Source organism: Phyllobates terribilis, unplaced genomic scaffold, assembly GCF_046119375.1.
Source record: "Phyllobates terribilis strain yellow unplaced genomic scaffold, ASM4611937v1 Scaffold_12__6_contigs__length_324123572, whole genome shotgun sequence".
Lineage (NCBI taxonomy): Eukaryota > Metazoa > Chordata > Amphibia > Anura > Dendrobatidae > Phyllobates > Phyllobates terribilis.
The window spans coordinates 176,145,137-176,164,317 of record NW_027362772.1 but is presented as its reverse complement, the minus strand read 5'-3'; the positions used below and the strand labels follow the sequence as shown (position 1 = coordinate 176,164,317).

The 19,181-nt window shown below is 44.8% G+C and overlaps 1 pseudogene; it reads right to left on the bottom strand.

Moving 5' to 3' along the window:
- Positions 1–3,607: 3,607 nt before the first annotated feature.
- On the bottom strand, positions 3,608–18,267 carry LOC141173184 (prostamide/prostaglandin F synthase-like; annotated as a pseudogene).
- Positions 18,268–19,181: the final 914 nt, after the last annotated feature.

Genomic DNA, 19,181 nt, shown 5'->3' with positions numbered 1-19,181 from the left:
GCGGCCTCCCTCAACTAGTTGGCATGTGACTGCATGTATGCAAGTCACAGTGACTGAAGACTTGTGTAACGGGTCTGGGAGGTGGAACCACTGAGCAACTATACAAAGGGGCAGTCCTTGTAAGGAAGCGGGTGACACCCAGGGAAGGCGGGCAGGCAGTCACGGCTAGTGACGGAGACAGTCTCTGGGTAAGAGGGCAGGAGGTCACGGCAAGTGACGGGGACAGTCTCTTGACAGGCGGGTAGTCACGGCAAGTGACGGGGACAGTCTCTTGACAGGCAGGTGGTCACGGCAAGTGATGGCTAAGCCTCCAGGTAGGCTAACAGGCAGGTAGCAGGTGGACGCTCCCAGGTGAGCGGGCAAGAGTCTCTGGACGGGCAGGTGGTCACAGCATGTGATGGCAGAGCCTCCAGGTAGGCTAGCAAGCAAGTAGCAGGTGAGCGCTCCCAGGTGAGCGGGTAAGAGTCTCTGGACGGGCAGGTGGTCACAGCACGTGACGGCAGAGCCTCCAGGAAGGCTAGCGGGAAGGTAGCAGGTGAGCGCTCATAGGTGAGCGGGCAGACGGATCCATAGACAGACTGGCAGGGCTGGTAGGCAGACTGTCGGACCGCAGGAATGTCAGCAGATAGACACGTATCAGGCAAGTATCAAACAGGAAACTGGCAGGTAACTGGCAGGAATCTGGTAACGGGACCTGAGGGCTGAAGCAGAGTGATAGGCTATGCAACAACATTGCTCGGGCAACTCCATTATGGAGGAGGTGCCTTATATATGGAGAGGTCCTCCGGCCATTGGCCGGGGACTCCTTAGGACGGCGCGCGCGGCCCCTTTAAGAGAGGAGGAGCGCGCGCGCGCCCTAAGCGCGGTGGCCGGGAAGGAGCGCGCGCTGCCAGCAGAGCGGGAGGAAGACGCCGGGCACGGAGCGGAGAGGTGAGGAGAACAGCGTCTCTGCCTAGCAGGAGGCAGGGACGCCGACACTACAACTTGTACCTAAGGTTGGACAACCATTTTAAAGGCCAACTTCACACAGACATTAAACGGCTGTATTTTAGAATCCATATTACAACTAAAAAATCAGCAGCAGTTTGTGGGGTTTTCCAGTTTAAGGTAAATAAAGCTTAAATTATTACTATTATGTTATCCAAATCCAGAGGCTGAAAACTCATTAAAGGGGTAGTCTCATGTTATTAAATTGCTTTAAATTAGTTAGACAGCATAAACAATGGCAAGTTTTCAATTGACTTTTCTATCTGCCGTCATTCTCCTGCAATGAGAACTTTTATCTTACAGAATGTACAACTGGCTTCCAAGGAGCTTAACCACCAGACACTTGCTGAGTATTTGCAGTAGTTAAATTTCAGAAGGGGAGTTAACTCAAGAGATACCAGCCAGCTCTCTCCAGCACATTGATTTCTATACAGCAGTTAGCTGCTCACCTCCCTCCCCTTGAGCACCTGACAGGGTTATCAGTCCAGCATAATTACAATAACCAGTATCCCCCCAAATCAGCAGTTTTTTTAATCACTGCTCTCACTTTCTTGAGCCATGTACAGTGGTGGCCAAAAGTATTGGCACCCCTGCAATTCTGTCAGATAATACTCAGTTTCTTCCTGAAAATGATAGCAATCACAAATTCTTTGGTATTATTATCTTCATTTAATTTGCTTGCAAGGAAAAACCACAAAAGAGAATGAAGCAAAAATCAAATCATTGATCATTTCACACAAAACTCCAAAAATGGGCCAGACAAAAGTATTGGCACCCTCAGCCTAATACTTGGTTGCACAACCTTTAGCCAAAATAACTGCGAACAACCGCTTCCGGTAACCATCAATGAGTTTCTTACAATGCTCTGCTGGAATTGTAGACCAATCTTCTTTGGCAAACTGCTCCAGGTCCCTGATATTTGAAGGGTGCCTTCTCCAAACTGCCATTTTGAGATCTCTCCACAGGTGTTCTATGGGATTCAGGTATGGACTCATTGCTGGCCACCTTAGAAATCTCCAGTGCTTTCTCTCAAACCATTTTATAGTGCTTTTGGAAGTGTGTTTTGGGTCATTGTCCTGCTGGAAGACCCATGACCTCTGAGGGAGACCCAGCTTTCTCACACTGGGCCCTACATTATGCTGCAAAATTTGTTGGTAGTCTTCAGACTTCATAATGCCATGCATACGGTCAAGCAGTCCAGTGCCAGAGGCAGCAAAGCAACCCCAAAACATCAGGGAACCTCCGCCATGTTTGACTGTAGCGACCGTGTTCTTTTCTTTGAATGCCTCTTTTTTTTTCCTGTACACTCTATGTTGATGCTTTTTCCCAAAAAGCTCTACTTTTGTCTCATCTGACCAGAGAACAATCTTCCAAAACATTTTAGGCTTTCTCAGGTAAGTTTTGGAAAACTCCATCCTGGCTTTTTTATGTCTCGGGGTAAGAAGTGGGGTCTTCCTGGGTATCCTACCATACAGTCCCTTTTCATTCAGATGCCGACGGATAGTACGGGTGGTCACTGTTGTACCCTCGGACTGCAGGGCAGCTTGAACTTGTTTGGATGTTAGTCGAAGTTCTTTATCGACCATCCGCACAATCTTGCGTTGAAATCTCTCGTCAATTTTTCTTTTCCGTCCACATCTAGGGAGGTTAGCCACAGTGCCATGGGCTTTACACTTCTTGGTGACACTGCGCACAGAAGACACAGGAACATTCAGGTCTTTGGAGATGGACTTGTAGCCTTGAGATTGCTCATGCTTCCTCACAATTTGGTTTCTCAAGTCCTCAGACAGTTCTTTGGTCTTCTTTCTTTTCTCCATGCTCAATGTGGTACACACAAGGACACAGGACAGAGGTTGAGTCAACTTTAATCCATGTTAACTGGCTGCAAGTATGATTTAGTTATTGCCAACACCTGTTAGGTGCCACAGGTAAGTTACAGGTGCTGTTAGTTACATGAATTACAGAAGCATCACATGATTTTTCAAACAGTGCCAATACTTTTGTCCACCCCCTTTTTTAGGTTTGGTGTGGAATTGTATCCAATTTGGCTTTAGGACAATTCTTTTTGTGTTTTTTTCATTGAAGACAAATTAAATGAAGATAATAATACCAAAGAACTTGTGATTGCAATCATTTTCAGGAAGAAACTGAGTATTATCTGACAGAATTGCAGGGGTGCCAATACTTTTAGCCACCACTGTAATTGTTCAAATGCACCTTATGTCTAAGTGCAAATATAGTGATGAGTAAAGAGGAAGAACAAACACTGACAGAGCATTAATGTGTTGTAGCAGGACGAAGACACTGGCTAGAACTGTCACTCAACATGGAGCACCCACCCCTCCTCCAAGCAACAAGAAAGCACAGAACTGCAGAGCTGTGAGCTGCTCTGGAGAAAACATGAGAGTACCCCTTTAAGGAATAAGATTTCCATTTGCTAACAGCAAACAGAGATCTTGTAAAACAGCAATGAATAAAAACAAATACAATTAGGGAGTTACAGTTTGTTTCATTAGAGTTTACAATGAATACGTTTTTTAGTGACAAAGGGGACCCTCCCTTCATGTTATGGCCCATTAGAATAGTGTGAGACCCCTCTAGTCAGAAGTGGGATTTCAAGCAATGAAGATTCCAGTCAGTGCAAGAAATATGATAAGTAGAGACACGATGCAACTCCCATAAGAAACGGGAAAGGATTCTTCATTCAGTATGTGCACACATCATCATTACACTGTGGGGAGAAACAAGAAGGTGATGTCAATATGGCTACACACGCACTATAATTCACTTCTTCTAGAGACCGCATCAAAATGAATATTTTATACAGAATCTAAGACAGATTAATGACTTGAAGTCCACGCAGGAGAAGTCACATTAAAGTAGCTCTGCCAAAATGGCCGCAGCTGGTGTGGCACTGGACATAGCTATGCCCACCCATCAAATTCACAAAAAGTGCTGACATTTTTAAGCCAGAAATGCCAATCCAGACCGAGACTGGATGAAGCTTTCCTGGCGAGGTGCAGGCCACAGAGGAGATGCTCCAAATTCATTAAGTGGCGTGCACCTTTTAAGGGGTTATCCAGGACTATTTTATTTTTTAATATGAGCTTCAAAACTAACAGGCAGGTAATTGCTACCAGAGGAAACTACTTGCCTCTTCTACTCGTACACGGCGCCGGCTCAGAGCGGCCACTAACCGCTCATGCCAGTGATTCAGCTGCTCCACTTAAGAGTTGATGGAGTGTGACTGCCAATGTCATAATGACTGACACCTAGCTCCCTGCAGTTAGGCAGCGGGGAGCCGGCTGTCAGTCAGCATGAAATTGGCAGTCACGCCCTGTCAACAGAGCAGAGCGGAAGCAGTAGAATTTCCTGCAGAAGCGGTCTGTGTCGGCAGAGATCGGCGCAACTACTTACCTGTTAGTTCTTAGGCCTGTACTAAAAAATTTTTTAAAAATAGTCCTGGATAACCCCTTTAATGAATTGGCACAACGTACACCAGCGAGCCCTTCATTAAAAACTTTAATGCACAAAGTCAGTCTTAATACATCAACTACAAAATCAACCTATTGTAGAAGATTTGGAGCTCTGTTTCAGAGCACCCCCTGCTGTAGGGATAGTCTTGTAGATTAAATTAATCTTGAAGCTAGAAATTATATGGAAGTAAAAGGCGAAAATTCACTTTAGGGTAAGGAGAGTAGAAAAAGGTAGAATAGAGCAGTCCACTAACAGGTCCTGCTCCATATGAGATACCTGAGGGCGCTGTCCTTCAGTCACATTTGCAGAAATTCCCAGAATTTTCACTAAGGTTTCTAGAGAAATGTGCTCACCAGGGGAATCTTGTACAAAGTGAAGCAAAACTTCTTCTCCTCCTTGTAAAAAAAAGAAAAAAAGAAAAAAGGGGGATAGAGCAAGTTAGTTTAATTTCAGCAAAAAAATAAAAAAATAGCAGTGATGGATATCTCCTATTAAAACATACTGAGCTGTAGTTTCATAAGAGTTGGGGAGCCACACGCTGTGGACCCCCAGCTCTATAGGTTTATGACAGGCTTTACCCTTCTTCCTCACTATCTTCGCCTGATAAGCTCCATCCTGCCATCTTGTGGTTGTTTTAGATAAATTCTTACAATTCTAATTTGTGAACAATTCATATAAAATCCTTTTACCTTTAGTGACAATCAACATCCCCCCACTCTGCAGGAGATCTCCACTGAAGCTTCCTTGCACCCCATCTGCATTTGCCTGTAAAATGTAAGTTAGTTGAAATAAAGTCTAACTTAGGTAAACACTATCATCCGTCAAGAAAAACGTATTATTATTATAGCGCCATTCATTCCATGGAGCTTTACATGTGAAAGGGATATACATAGCACAAACAATTACAGTAAATTTTGAACAATGCAAGCCGGCGGCTGGTACAGGAGGAGCGAGGACTCTGCCCGCGAGGGCTCACAATGTACAGGGATTTATACTCTAGGGCACATATCTCAAACTCTGGTGAGCAGGGCGACTGTATTTAGCCCACAACGCCAGGCAGGCCACCCACCCGGCATCGCACTTTCAACTGTATCAGCATCCTGGATGCTGACAATATTGAAAGCAATGATGGAAGGAGTTTCAGCCGACGCTCCCTCTCCCATCATTCTCCCTCTACATCTGATGTTTCAGCGCAGCGGGCGCGATGATGTCATTACAACGCACCCACTGTTCCAAGCAGTGCAAAGGATCAGAAGATGCACTGCAGAGACTGGAGCAGGGGGAAGTCGAATGAGGAGAAGGGAGTATTTTTTTTTGTTTAATGTGGGGCCTATTATACTCTACAGAGGATCATGTGGGGCCAGCTATGCAGGGCCCATTACTCCGTACAGAGCGCTATGCGGGGCCCATTACTCTGTGTGAGCAATCATACTGTGATGGGGTCACCATAATATGGAGGAATTCACTGTGGGGGTATCTTACTGTGTTTGGGAGTGGGGGGGCACTTGTTTGCATTAGACTTTATGATCTGTATTATTCAAGGTTTTTAACCTTTGTTATTACATATTTAAATTAGCCATATGCTTTCTACAGCTCTTACATAACATATTACAAATATTTTATTCTAAGATCTATTACTTAAAATTGACTTTGTTTGTAGGACAACTACTTTAAGGCTGGTTTCACACGTCTGTCCGTATATTTCCGGTAGTGGAGATATCCACGTCCCGTGTGTGTCACACGTGTGGCAACCGTGTGCCGCATCAAGAGCACACGTACCGGCGCTTGGGAATCAGTGTACAGTTAGTGCTATTCCCAAACGCCGGGTTCTGAACACTGCCCTCATCATTGTCCCCTGTTGGCACTGTGATCAGCACCAGCAGGGACACAATGGAGAGTAGTATTCTGCTCCCGAAGTGTCCACCTGTAAAAATAAAAATAAAATCCAAAATCCTTATACTCACTTGTCCTAAATGTCCCTGGCTGTAATCCATACGACCGCTGAGGCCGAGGAGAATGAGCGGCTGTCATGAGCGGGCCCCGGAGCTCAGGAGCGATGTCCGTCACTCACTAAGCACAGCTCCAGGACCCGCTCATTCTCCCCGACTCCTCTGCTGATGAGTCGCATGGATTACAACATACACGGGAACACTTAGGACAGGTGAGTATAAGGATTTTTTATTTTATTCTTATTTTTACAGGTGGACACTGCGGGAGCAGACCCTACTAGTCTCATCATTGTCCCTGCTGGTGCTGATCGCAGCGCCGGCAGGAAACCATGAAGAGTACAGCATTCAGCATCCGGCGCTTGGGAACAGGGCTAACTGTACACTGTTTCCCAAGCGCCGGTACATGTCACAATGATGGCATCCGTGTTAGGCACGTGTTTACACGGACCCATTGACTTGAATGGGTCCATATGATCCGTGCTTTCGTTCAAAAAACTGACATGTCAGCTTGTGGAGCACACAGACCCATGGTTCATGGAAACATACTGACATGTGCACAGACCCATAGATTTGAATGGGTCTACATGTGCCAGTGTTTCCGGTACGTGTGGAAACTCATCACACGTACCGGAAATACTGATGTGTGAAAGAGCCCCAAGTCTGTTTCCATATGACAAGGTTCATTGTTATATTTGAGAAGGAAAAACTTCCTCAATTGGACCTTTTTTTTTTTTTTTTAAATAAAGATCAAGGTTGGCCTGGGATGTGAAGCTGTTCATTTTGACCTGTGACTGTAATGATATGGTAATTAGCCTGTATTATTTTTACATTATCTACTCTACCTTGGTACACTATTTGCACTATAATCATGTTTAGCTTTACTTGTTAAGTGTGCGCTGTGTACTCATCGTCTAATCTGTTTCTAACCCTCTGCTAACACCCTGTATCCTGAGCAAATTCTTCTGCAGAATTGCTTATCCTATTTAATAGTGTGAGCGCTTGGGGATATGGACACCTTATGGCTGCGTGCCCACTATGCGTTTTTCAAGGGTTTTTGACGCTGAATTTCCGCAGCAAAAACGCTTAAAAACCGCTTGGTAATACGTGCCCCATGGTCCCCAAGGATAATCCGCATGTGCTCTGCACATGCTGCAGAAATTTCCGCTGTGGATTATCATTGCGGAAAAATATGCAGCATGTCCATTAATTTTGTGGACACGCAGCGTAATTGCCGCCATTGACTTGCATTGAAACGCATAATATCCGTGTTAGTACATTTGTACACATGGATATTATGAGTTTCAATGTGCAGATAGTACCCAGGTCTGGAGGAGAGGAGACTCTCATCCAGACCCAGGTACCATAGAACCTGTTAAAAAAAAGAATTTAAAATAAAAAATAAAGATTATACTCACCTTCTGATGTCCTCCTGGTGTTTTCTCGGCTCCGTCTGGTCTGCTGTATGGGTCGTGGTGTTGTGAAGGACCTGCCATGACGTCATTGAGTCATGTGACCTGACACGACTCAATGACGCCACCGCAGGTCCTTCACACCACCGCGAGCCGCCCAAGACACCGGACGGAGCTGAGAAAACACCGGGAGAACATCGGAAGGCAAGTATAAAAATTTTTATTTACCATTTTTATTCTTTTTTTTTAACTAACTTGGTCACACTACTATAAATTCATGCCGGTTGCATGGATTTATATAGTGTGAACAAGTTGTCAAGCACTTTCCAAGTGAAGCTAAAAATCGCTTGGAAGAGCTCTTGATAACCCGCATGCAGAAATGCATGCAAAAACGCTTGACATATATATATTTTCTGCATAAGTATATTCTCACCTTGGTGACAATATCTCAAACCTTTTTCCCAAGAGCTGCAGGAACTATAGAAAGAGTATTATACCTACAATGAGAAATAAACATAAGTGAACCCTCAGTATATTGCATAGAAAAAGATTCCCTAATATAGTGCTCCTTAGCAGAAGGTTATGTGGCCACGGGTATTTAAAAAAAAGATTTATTTATATGTATGTGTTTTTTTTGTTGTTCTTTTTAATAGCATAAAACACATGGCTTTAAAAGGGTACCTGTCACCAGGACTGTCATCACTGCAATGATTAGGAACTTCAGTTTGAATCGCTTTTGCCAGTGAATAATTCCCCCCTTATTCATGTTTTTTTGGGACTAATTTATTGGATATGACCATACACATCTGCGTGCTTTTAAATAAAATAGTACTTTTATACGAAGATTCGAATGCTGGATTTCCCCTTTTCCTGTACTTTATATTTGGAAAACTTGGGGACAAGTTTCCTTTAAACGAAAACTACGAATTAGCCCACCTCTACTTAGGCTAGGACACAAGGTTGTCTAATATAACCATCGGTCGTAGCCCAACTTTATGGACTTTTCAGACACCGACCTCTTGAATCCCAGCTCCTTGTAGCTCTGCTTGGATTCATCCAGATATAATTCTGAAATAAAGCAGAGATTTGTAGCTACACAACATCAAAAGCCAGAAAACTACAGAGAATAAAAGGCAGCCGAGTGCTGTTGAGTTTACAAGGCGTGATGTTCATTAACAAGATAAGGGAATGGCAATCAGGGTTGTGCAAAAAGCCATAAAACTATTGCGCAAAACCTGGAGTAATTCAAGGACGACTTATATCATATGCCCACCACAGGCTGAAGCTCCTCCTTGTATGCATCATGTCATGACATTGCATAATCAGCTACTTCTCAATAAAATATGTTATTAACCATTCCTTCTTTTATTAAGGGGGATAACAATAACATCACAGGATTGTGGGAAATCTTATTTTCTGATCATTTTATTTCACGTACAGTCTGCAAGACATAGGTGCTGTTTATGCAGATTCCCCTTAAAACAATGCAGTATCTTATGTTCTGTGGGCAAAACTACTGTGTGCATTCTTACAGCACTTAAGGGGTTATCTAGGACTATTTTTTTTTTTTCAGCAATCACACCCCTTCAAAAAGCAGCCTGGAAGAAAAGCTGCTCTGTTGATGTGGAGCAGCTGATTCGCCGGCAGGCACAGTGGCGTGTAAAAGTTTGGGCACCCCTGGTCAAAATTACTGTTATTGTGAACAGTTAAGCAAGAGATATCTAATATATATATAATCGTCTTATCCCGTCAGTCTGTCTGTCTTTCTGTCCAGGAAATCCCGCGTAGCTGATTGGTCCGGCCCCGGCCAATCAGCGACGCAGGATTTCAGAAAAAGATGGCGGCCGTTACCGGCTCATCTGCCGGACGGAAGTCAGCGGCGATGTAGCCGGGAGATGAGCGGCGCTAGCCGCTCATCTCCCCGCTGCTGGCAGCACAAGTACCCCGAAGGGCGGCGCCGCTAACCTCCATGCGGCTACCGTCGGGAGATCAGCGGCTTGGGCCGCTGATCTCCCGACGGCAAGTGTGAAGGGAGGGACGGCGCCGCTGCCCGGTCCTCAGTAATATGGTTTGCTGATTGGTCGCGACCAATCAGCGATATTGGCATCAAATTTAAACACCGTTTTGCTAATTGGTCGCGGTCGCGACTAATCAGCGATTTTAGCGCCAAATTTAAACAAGCTATCTGGTCCTCACTAACACAGTTCGCTGATTGGTCGCGGCCGCCACCAATCACCGATATTGCCGCCAAATTTAAACACCCTTTTTCTGATTGGTCGCGGCCGGCAACCACCACCAATCAGCGATTTTGGTGCCAAATTTAAACAACGCTCTGCTGATTGCGCCCGGTCGGCCGCATACATATTCTAGAATACCCGATGTGTTCGAATCGGGCCACCATCTAGTACATATATATATACACAAACACACACACACACACACAAACACTGGGTACGGAAAGCATTCAAACCCCTTTACATTTTTCATTTTTTTCTCATTAAAGTACACTCTGCACCCCATCTTGACTGAAAAAAAAACAGAAATGTAGAAATTTTTGCAAATTTATTGAAAAAGAAAAACTGAAATATCACATGGTCATAAGTATTCAGACCCTTTGCTCAGTATTGAGTAGAAGCACCCTTTTGAGCTAGTACAGCCATGAGTCTTCTAGGGAATGATGCAACAAGTTTTTCACACCTGGATTTGGGGAGCCTCTGCCATTCTTCCTTGAAGATCCTCTCCAGTTCTGTCAGGTTAGATGATGAACGTTGGTGGACAGCAATTTTCAGGTCTCTCCAGAGATGCTCAATTGGGTTTAGGTCAGGGTTCTGGCTGTGCTAGTCAAGAATGGTCACAGAGTTGTTCTGAAGCCACTCCTTTGTTATTTTAGCTGTGTGCTTAGGATCATTGTCTTGTTGGAAGGTGAACCTTCGGCCAAGTCTGAGGTCCAGAGCACTCTGGAAGAGGTTTGAATCCAGGATATCTCTATACTTGGCCGCATTCATGTTTCCTTCAATTGCAACCATTCATCCTGTCCCTGCAGCTGAAAAACACCCTCATAGCATGATGCTGCCACCACCATGTTTCACTGTTGGGATTGTATTGGGTAGGTGATGAGCAGTGCCTGGTTTTCTCCACACATACCGCTTAAAATTATCACCAAAAAGTTCTATCTTCGTCTCATCAGACCAGAGAATCTTATTTCTCATAGTCTGGGAGTCCTTCATGTGTTTTTGAGCAAACTCTATGCAGGCTTTCATATGTCTTTCTCTGAGGAGAGGCTTCCGTCGGTCCACTCTGCCATAAAGGCCCGACTGGTGGAGGGCTGCAGTAATAGTTGACTTTGTGGAACTTTCTCCCATCTCCCTACTGCATCTCTGGAGCTCAGCCACAGTGATATTGGGGTTCTTCTTTACCTCTCTCACCATTGCTCTTCTCCCACGATTGCTCAGTTTGGCTGGACGGCCAGGTCTAGGAAGACTTCTGTGGTCCTAAACTTCTTCCATTTAAGGATTATGGAGGCCACTGTGCTCTTAGGAACCTTGAATAATGCAGTAATTCTTTTGTAACCTTGGCCAGATCTGTGCCTTGCCACAATTCTGTCTCTGAGCTCCTTGGGCGGTTCCTTTGAGCTCATGATTCTCATTTGGTCTGACATGCACTGTGAGCTGTGACGTCTTATATAGACAGGTGTGTGCCTTTCCAAATCAAGTCCTATCAGTTTAATTAAACATCTGGACTCCAATGAAGGAGTAGAACCATCTCAAGGAGGATTACAAGGAAATGGACAGCATGTGACTTAAATATGAGTGTCTGAGCAAAGGGTCTGAATACTTATGACCATGTGATATTTCAGTTTTTCTTTTTTAATAAATTTGCAAAAATTTCTGCATTTCTGTTTTTTTTTCAGTCAAGATGGGGTGCAGAGTATACTTTAATGAAAAAAAAAATGAACTTTTTAGATTTACCAAATGGCTGCAATGAAACAAAGAGTGAAAAATTTAAAGGGGTCTGAATACTTTCCGTATCCACTGTATGTATATACACACACACACACACACACACACACACACATATAATGTATTTTTTTAATTTTTATTTTTTTTGCCTAAAATAGAAAGGAAATCTGTCTTCTTAACTTTAGGCCTTTTATAAATCATTTCATCTTCAACTTGCTCAACTGTTAACTGTTCACAATAACAGTAATTTTGACCAGGGGTGCCCAAACTTTTATATGCCACTGTAGTGGTCACTGTTTTTTTTTTTTACTGTGAGCCTAAAAACTTAGTCCTGGACAACCCCTTTAAGTAAGGGGGATACAGACCAGCGTAAACAGTAAAACATATTTTGTTAACTGCCAAACAAGTTGTTATGGGCTTGTAAATGAGAAGATTGTGAAAATGATCTGCAGTAGTGACTCCTAACCAGATCTTTGCTCCAACATCTGATAATCCAGAACCTATTCTTAGATAAGAGCAGCTATTTAAAATGTAAAGCTTAATAAGACAAGATCATAGAGATGTTTTTTGATAGTCCGACATTACAGAAGCTTGATTGATGCCATTGATACTAATAGTGGAAGAATGTAAAGGAAAACTCCAGCCAATATATAATATATACCTTGAGGGGCAAAATATGGCACAGGGAGGGTGTCAGTCACAATTGGTTATTTTATATCATGCTCTGTCCAGTCAGGCCAGACAGACACAACACGGTGTATTCATTTTTACAGGAGTCTTACTTTATCACCAGGCAGCCAATAATTTTCCATGTCGGTGAATGCAAATCAGTACCTCAGCTCCCTTGCCATGTCTTGGGATCTTTGACCAACATGTTGCCTGTAAATGCCGAACTTGCCTATATGTACACTTACCCCCTGTGAAAAATTTACCATCTACAAATTCTTCCAGCCCCAAACTCTCCGGTCCAATCCCGATCAGACGGATTTGGTTGGCACCGAACGAATTTTGCAGCTTGGAAACTTCTTTTGCCATCCAGCGGCAAACCTGGCAGCCGAATCTTCTCAGGAAGAACAGGACGCTGGTGTGGTCTCTCCACAGCGACTGCAACTCAACTGTCTGAAGGTGCAAAATGCCAAATGTAATCCTCACAGCTGACTATCAGCAGCGTCCAGACATCTGTATATTCATCATGGTTAGACTCCCCTATGTCCACTGCATCTGAGATACACATGTAACATATACACTGGACATACATGACCTCCCATCATGACCAAGGACTGTCTCAGCACACAAAACGGGTAGATGTCCGCATGGTGACCTGTCACCAGTTTGTATGCATAGCTAATAAAAGAAGATTTTAGGATTACCACCTTTCTTCCTCCGAATGGCAGATACGGTGTCCATGCTTCGGATCACAGAACTTACAAGCAGCACAGAACGGGATCTACTCCACAGAAATCTTCAGGCAGGGTACATATCTGGGCAGTGCTACCCTACAGGCCTCCCGAGCTGCAAGGTAGGGCTTTGGGTATTAGACAAGCAGTCTTGATCTACTCAGGGCTCGTACACACAACTGTTATCAGTCAAAAAAAAAATATATATATATAATCTATCGGATTGTATAAGGCTGACAAGTGAGAGAAAAAAAAAATTCACCATACTTTTCTGGATGAAAGTTTGGACCTATTTTTTATACTATCGCATAAACCTATCCTTAGGGAGACCTGTTAGTACACGAGTTCCTATTAAAAATAAAGCTGTTACACAAATCCCTAGGGGCAGTTGGCCCTTCTACGTATCTGTTATGCCATCCAGTCTGACTTTGGTGCCAGGACACATTACCAGTTACATAAACTCTAAGCCAGTCTCTTCTTCAGTCATTAAAATCTTCCAAGACATGAAAGCAAAAAGCGGAGGGAAACCTGTAAGCCTCCTGCTGTATAGGGTGGCTAAGGCAGATAAATACCGCACAAACCAAGGTCTTCTAGGACCACCCTTTAAATTTGGCATTGCTCTGAATGTGGGCCACTATCAGTGCAATGCACCGTGGAGCTCCCTACGCTTGCACTTGGTGATGCCCTATTCTATTTATGTTCTAGTACCTGTCAGTCAATAATTCTCCACTGAGCAGCATATCATGCTCAAAAATATAAAATTAAAAATCTAGAAGTAAGGCTTTTTTTTTTTTAAAATAATTCTCACTGGTCGCCATCTTTGGCTGTTTTCAGCAGCACTCTGGTCCATGCCGGTACCACGTGACCGCATCTGTAAATCATCAGATCATACTGCATCTTCTGTGTGGAGCAGTGGATGCTTTCTCTATTTACGTCTATGAGACTCAGTATGAGGTCTCGTTAAGTGTCTCATAGGCTAAGAGCAGGTGCAGACTGCCATAGATTCTCTCATCATGCCGATTATGCAAATCACACTCCGATCAGTGTGCTCAGATTCTCTCAGATGAGAGAATCGGAGCACAAGTGGAGAAGATGAAGAAAAAAAAAATGTCTGAATGTTCTCCATTCGGTCAGTGATCGGAAATCAGACTGCACTCAGATGTCATCCGAGTGCAGTCCAATGTTTCCCACGCACTCACTGAATTGCATGGCTGAGTGCGATGTGAATATCAGATCAAACTAGAGCATGCATAAATAATTATTGAACAGCTCGATAGACTAACATTGGTCTGGGTGTAATCCAATGTTTTGTTGGATTTTATATGGACAGATCATACGGTTGTCTGCATTAGCCCTTACACATTGAGAAAATTCAAAAAGTGACCTCCATTCCATACAGCAGAAAGTGTGGTTCAGAAGGACGCAAATGTGGTCATATCAGTGCGCTGCTGAAAACGGTAACCTGAGAATATATTACTGCGCTCATTGGACATACACACCTAACAGCTACCAATGGAAGAAATTAAAAAATTCTGAGTACTCCTTTAAATAAGAGGAAAAATAAGATTCTCCTCAATGTGCAGAATTACATTTTCATACATTTTTGATCCAAGTGACCATCTTTACCATCAGTGTGGTAATCCTGTTTAATTCTAAAAAAAACAAAAAAAAATTCAAACTGCTCCTACTCGTTAAAGAGAACCTGTCAGCAGTATTTAGCCCTTTAAACTAAAGGCAGGGCTATAATGGCACAGCGAAGCTGATTAATCTGATACCTGATATGAAGGGATCCACTCAGTGGCTGCTGAATACTCACCTTGTGAAGTTTTCAGAAAATGACGTCTTGTGTGCTTCAGGGCGTAACGTGGGGGCAGGATCTTCTCCCCCCACACCCCAAGCCTCCTCTGCTTCTTGTACAGGTCACTGATTATTCAGTGACCTGACTCAGTTTTGAAATTCTGCGCCGCCATCATTGTGTGGGCGGCACATGCGCAGATCGAGAGTTCGCTTTATTGACATTTTGGGGTAGATCCGATGTTTTAAAAAAAAACGTATTTCTGGCGTTTGGAATTTTTTTCTCGTTACACTGTTTACAGATCGGATTAATTCTTTTTTTTATATTGATAGATCGGGCGATTCTGAACTCTGCGATACCAAATATGTGTATGTGTTTTTTTTTTTAGTATTTTATTTTGAATGGGGCAAAAGGGGGGTGATTTAAACTTTTATATTGTTTTAATATTTTTAAAAACATTTTTACACTTTTTGCTTGCTTCTATAGTCTCCGTAGGAGACGAGAAGCAGCAATTGTCCGTACGCCTCTGCTACATAGAGGTGATGAGCAGATCACCTCTATGTAGCAGAAATGCTCCTGTGCTATGAGCGCCAACCACCAGATGGCGCTCATAGCGATCAGTACATGACAACCACTGGGGTCTGCTGCAGTCCCAGGGTTGTCATGCCCACCCATCAGTGAACCGCGATCACGTGACGGGGTCACCGATGGGTGGGGCAAGTGACGCAGTTCTGGGGCGGCGCTGTTAGGCTGCGTGCACACAATGTGTTCTTCATGCGTTTATGCTGCGGAATTTCCGCAGCGGAAACGCATCAAAAACGCATGGTAATCCGCACCCCATGGTCCCCAATGGCATTCCGCAATGTCAATGCACATGCTGCGGATTTTTCCGCAGCGTTTCTGCAGCGCAAATAAATCCGCAGCATGTTCATTAATTTTGCGGAAGCGCAGCGGAAGCGCCGCCATTGACTTGCATTGAGACGCATAGAATCAGTGTCTGTACATTTGTACAAGCGGATTATATGCGGTTCAATGTGCGGATGGTACCCAGTTCTGGAGGAGAGGAGACTCTCATCCAGACCTGGGTACCATTGTACCTGTGAAAAAAGAATAAAATAATAAATAAAGTTTACATTCACCTGTCCGGCGGCCCCTGCAGTGCTTCTCCTTCCAGGACCTGAGATGACGTCGCGGTCATGTGACCGCAGGCTGTCTCGCGAGATGCCGGCAAGCCAGGAAGGAACCAGGAAGGAGCGCGACAGCACACGCGGCGGCATGGGAGGCAAGTATAGCTTTTATTTTTTTATTTTTACGGTCACACTATATAAATCCATGCCGTTTGCACAATCTGCATGCGTTTTTTCTGCCAGGGAGATGCAGAAATGCTGCAGAAATTTTCTGCTTCATTTCTGCATCGTGGGCACATAGCCTTAGGCTAAGTGCCCATGATGCAGAAATGCTGCAGATTTTTTCCGCATCTCCCTGGCAGGAAAAATGCATGCGGATTTTACATGCGTTTTTCCCGCCAGGTAGAAGCGTTTGTCAAGCGTTTTTGCATGCATTTCTTCATGCGGGTTATCAAGCGCTTTTCCAAGCGATTTTAGCATCACTTGGAAAGTGCTTGACAACTTGTTCACACTATATAAATCCATGCAACCGGCATGGATTTATATAGTGTGACCAAGTAATAGTTAAAAAAAGATTAAAAGAAAAAACATTATACTTACCTTCTGATGGCCCCCGGTCTTTTCTCCGCTGCGTCCAATCTCTTGTACGTCTGGCGGTGGTGTGAAAGGACCTTTCATGGTGTCATTTAGTCATGTGACAGGTCACGCGACCGACTAAATGACGTCATGGAGGGTCCTTTCCCACCACCGAGAGCCATACAAGAGACTGGACGCAGCGGAGAAAAGACCAGGAGCCATCATAAGGTAAGTATATGTTTATTTTTTATTTTAAATTCTTTTTTTAACAGGTACTATGGTACCCGGGTCTGAAGGGGAGTCTCCTCTTCTCCAGACCCGGGTACCATCCGCACATTGAATCGCTTAATATCCGCATGTGCATATGTAGTCATGCGGATATTAAGCGATTCAATGCAAGTCAATGGCGGCAATTACGCTGCGTGTCCACAAAATTAATGGACATGCTGCGTATTTTTTCCGCAATGATAATCAGAAGCGGAAATTTCTGCAGCATGTGCACAGCACATGTGGATCATCATTGGGGACCATTGGGCACGTATTACCAAGCGTTTAAGCGTTTTCGCTGCGGAAATTCAGCGGCAAAAATGCTTGAAAAACGCAAAGTGGGCACGCAGCCTTAAATGCCGCTGTCAGAAATTGACAGCGGCATTTAACATGTTGACAGCCGCGAGTGGATCGGGATTCCACCCGCGGCTGTTGCGGGCACATGTTAGCTGTATAAATCAGCTGACATGTGCCCGGTTCAGTGTGGGCTCAGCGCCGGAGCCAGCGCTGAACAGGAGGTGATAGCGTGGTGCGTACTATTACGCCACAGGCTTTAAAGGGGTTAAAATACACAGCGTAAAAAAAAAAAACCTCACCAAAAACCCATTGTGGGAACGTAGCCTTATGTTCACAGACTTATTGATTTGAATCCAAAACAAACATGTCCCTTATTCTTTTCATCATGGACACTCCGTCCACAAAAAGAAAAAAAAAAACTACAGATGTGTGAATAGCCCCATAGACTATAATGGGTTAACGTGAAATACGGATTGAACAGGTATGTGAAAAGTGGAGGTCTGAATGAGGCCTTAGTTGAAGGTGGGTAAGAATAGACTCCCCCGCAGACTGCTGCATGGAGCCCCATCACCTCATTGTGGAGACCACAGCAATCTGAAAGCAGCCCCAAAGTTGTACCTCACTTCTGGGTGACTGTACCCACTTTCTGATATGTGGGTGATCAGGTGAGCCTCATAGTTAGTCTATAGGGTATATAATGTGCAGACATGTGTATAATGACTGCAGAGCATGTACAATGATCACTCACCAGCATTGCTATATAACCAGGCACTGCAGAGAGTGATGAAATCCCCTAATTCATTACCACAGCTGAGACTGCGGATCTGGGTGTGATCTAGACAGCGAGGATAAGGAAACAATGGTATTAAGACCCCAGAACACTATGATCAGACCCCAGCTCACCTCCCCGGTCAGAGCATTCTTCACTGGGAGAGCTCCCAGCTTCACCAGGTCCACATCCCCCATATCGTACGGTGTTTTGGAGAGTTGCTTCCTGGTAGTATTACTACTGGTCCTGCAGCGGTATCCCCTCAGCCAATCACAGCTCAGGACCTCGCCGGGATGGGGTTGAAAGGACGAGCTGTAGAGCCTTATATGGTATGTGGGCGGGGCTTAGTTGTATAAGTCGATACAATGTATCTTTTCTGAAAAGATGACACGTGACAAGATAACGGCTCCGGCAGAACTGCTGCTACAGCGGGTGGTGGAACAGTCCTTGTATACTGTGTGTGCAGGGTCGGTCTGGCCTGGCGGGAAATCGGGAAATTTCCCGGCGGGCCCCGATATGAGAGTGAGAAAATTGGTGGCGGGGGCCCTTTAAAAGCGCGGCTGAAGCAAATGTAGCATCGCGCGCACGGCACATTCATTGGTGACAGCGGGCCTGCAGTGACGTGCATGCAGCATACTTACCACGTGAGTCTCTGCCACTGAGAGGACGGATTCTTTCTGGGCGGTGACACGCACAGCGCGCTCTGCTTTCCCGCTGGCTGGCAGACTGTGCTGTGGTGTCAGGTGACACTGATGCTGACGCCGCTCTCTTCTGGCCTCTGATACGCCGCGGCCGCGCTCTGCAGTGCTTTCTCTCTGCTCCGGGGCCGGCCTCTGAGACGCCGGCGCCACCGAAGCTGATGTCTCGCTCTGCTCTCCCTGCTCCCGGGCTTCTGATACGTCCCATCCCGGCTCCATATCTGCCCTGGCCTGCTCCCCTGTAGTAATACTGGCTCCCGGGTGGTGGCACCGCCCCCTTCTCTCCTGCTCTGACTCTGGGCTTTTTTATACCGGTTCCGGGGCTGGATATGTGGACGGTGACCTGCAGCACTCTACAGTTCAACTCTCCAACCAGGCCTGGAATTTGAAACAAGGCTGCAGGCCTACAGCTGTCACTGCTTCAATTTCATATCAAGAGCACCGTGCTAATTATTCAATAATGTTTTTATGGGT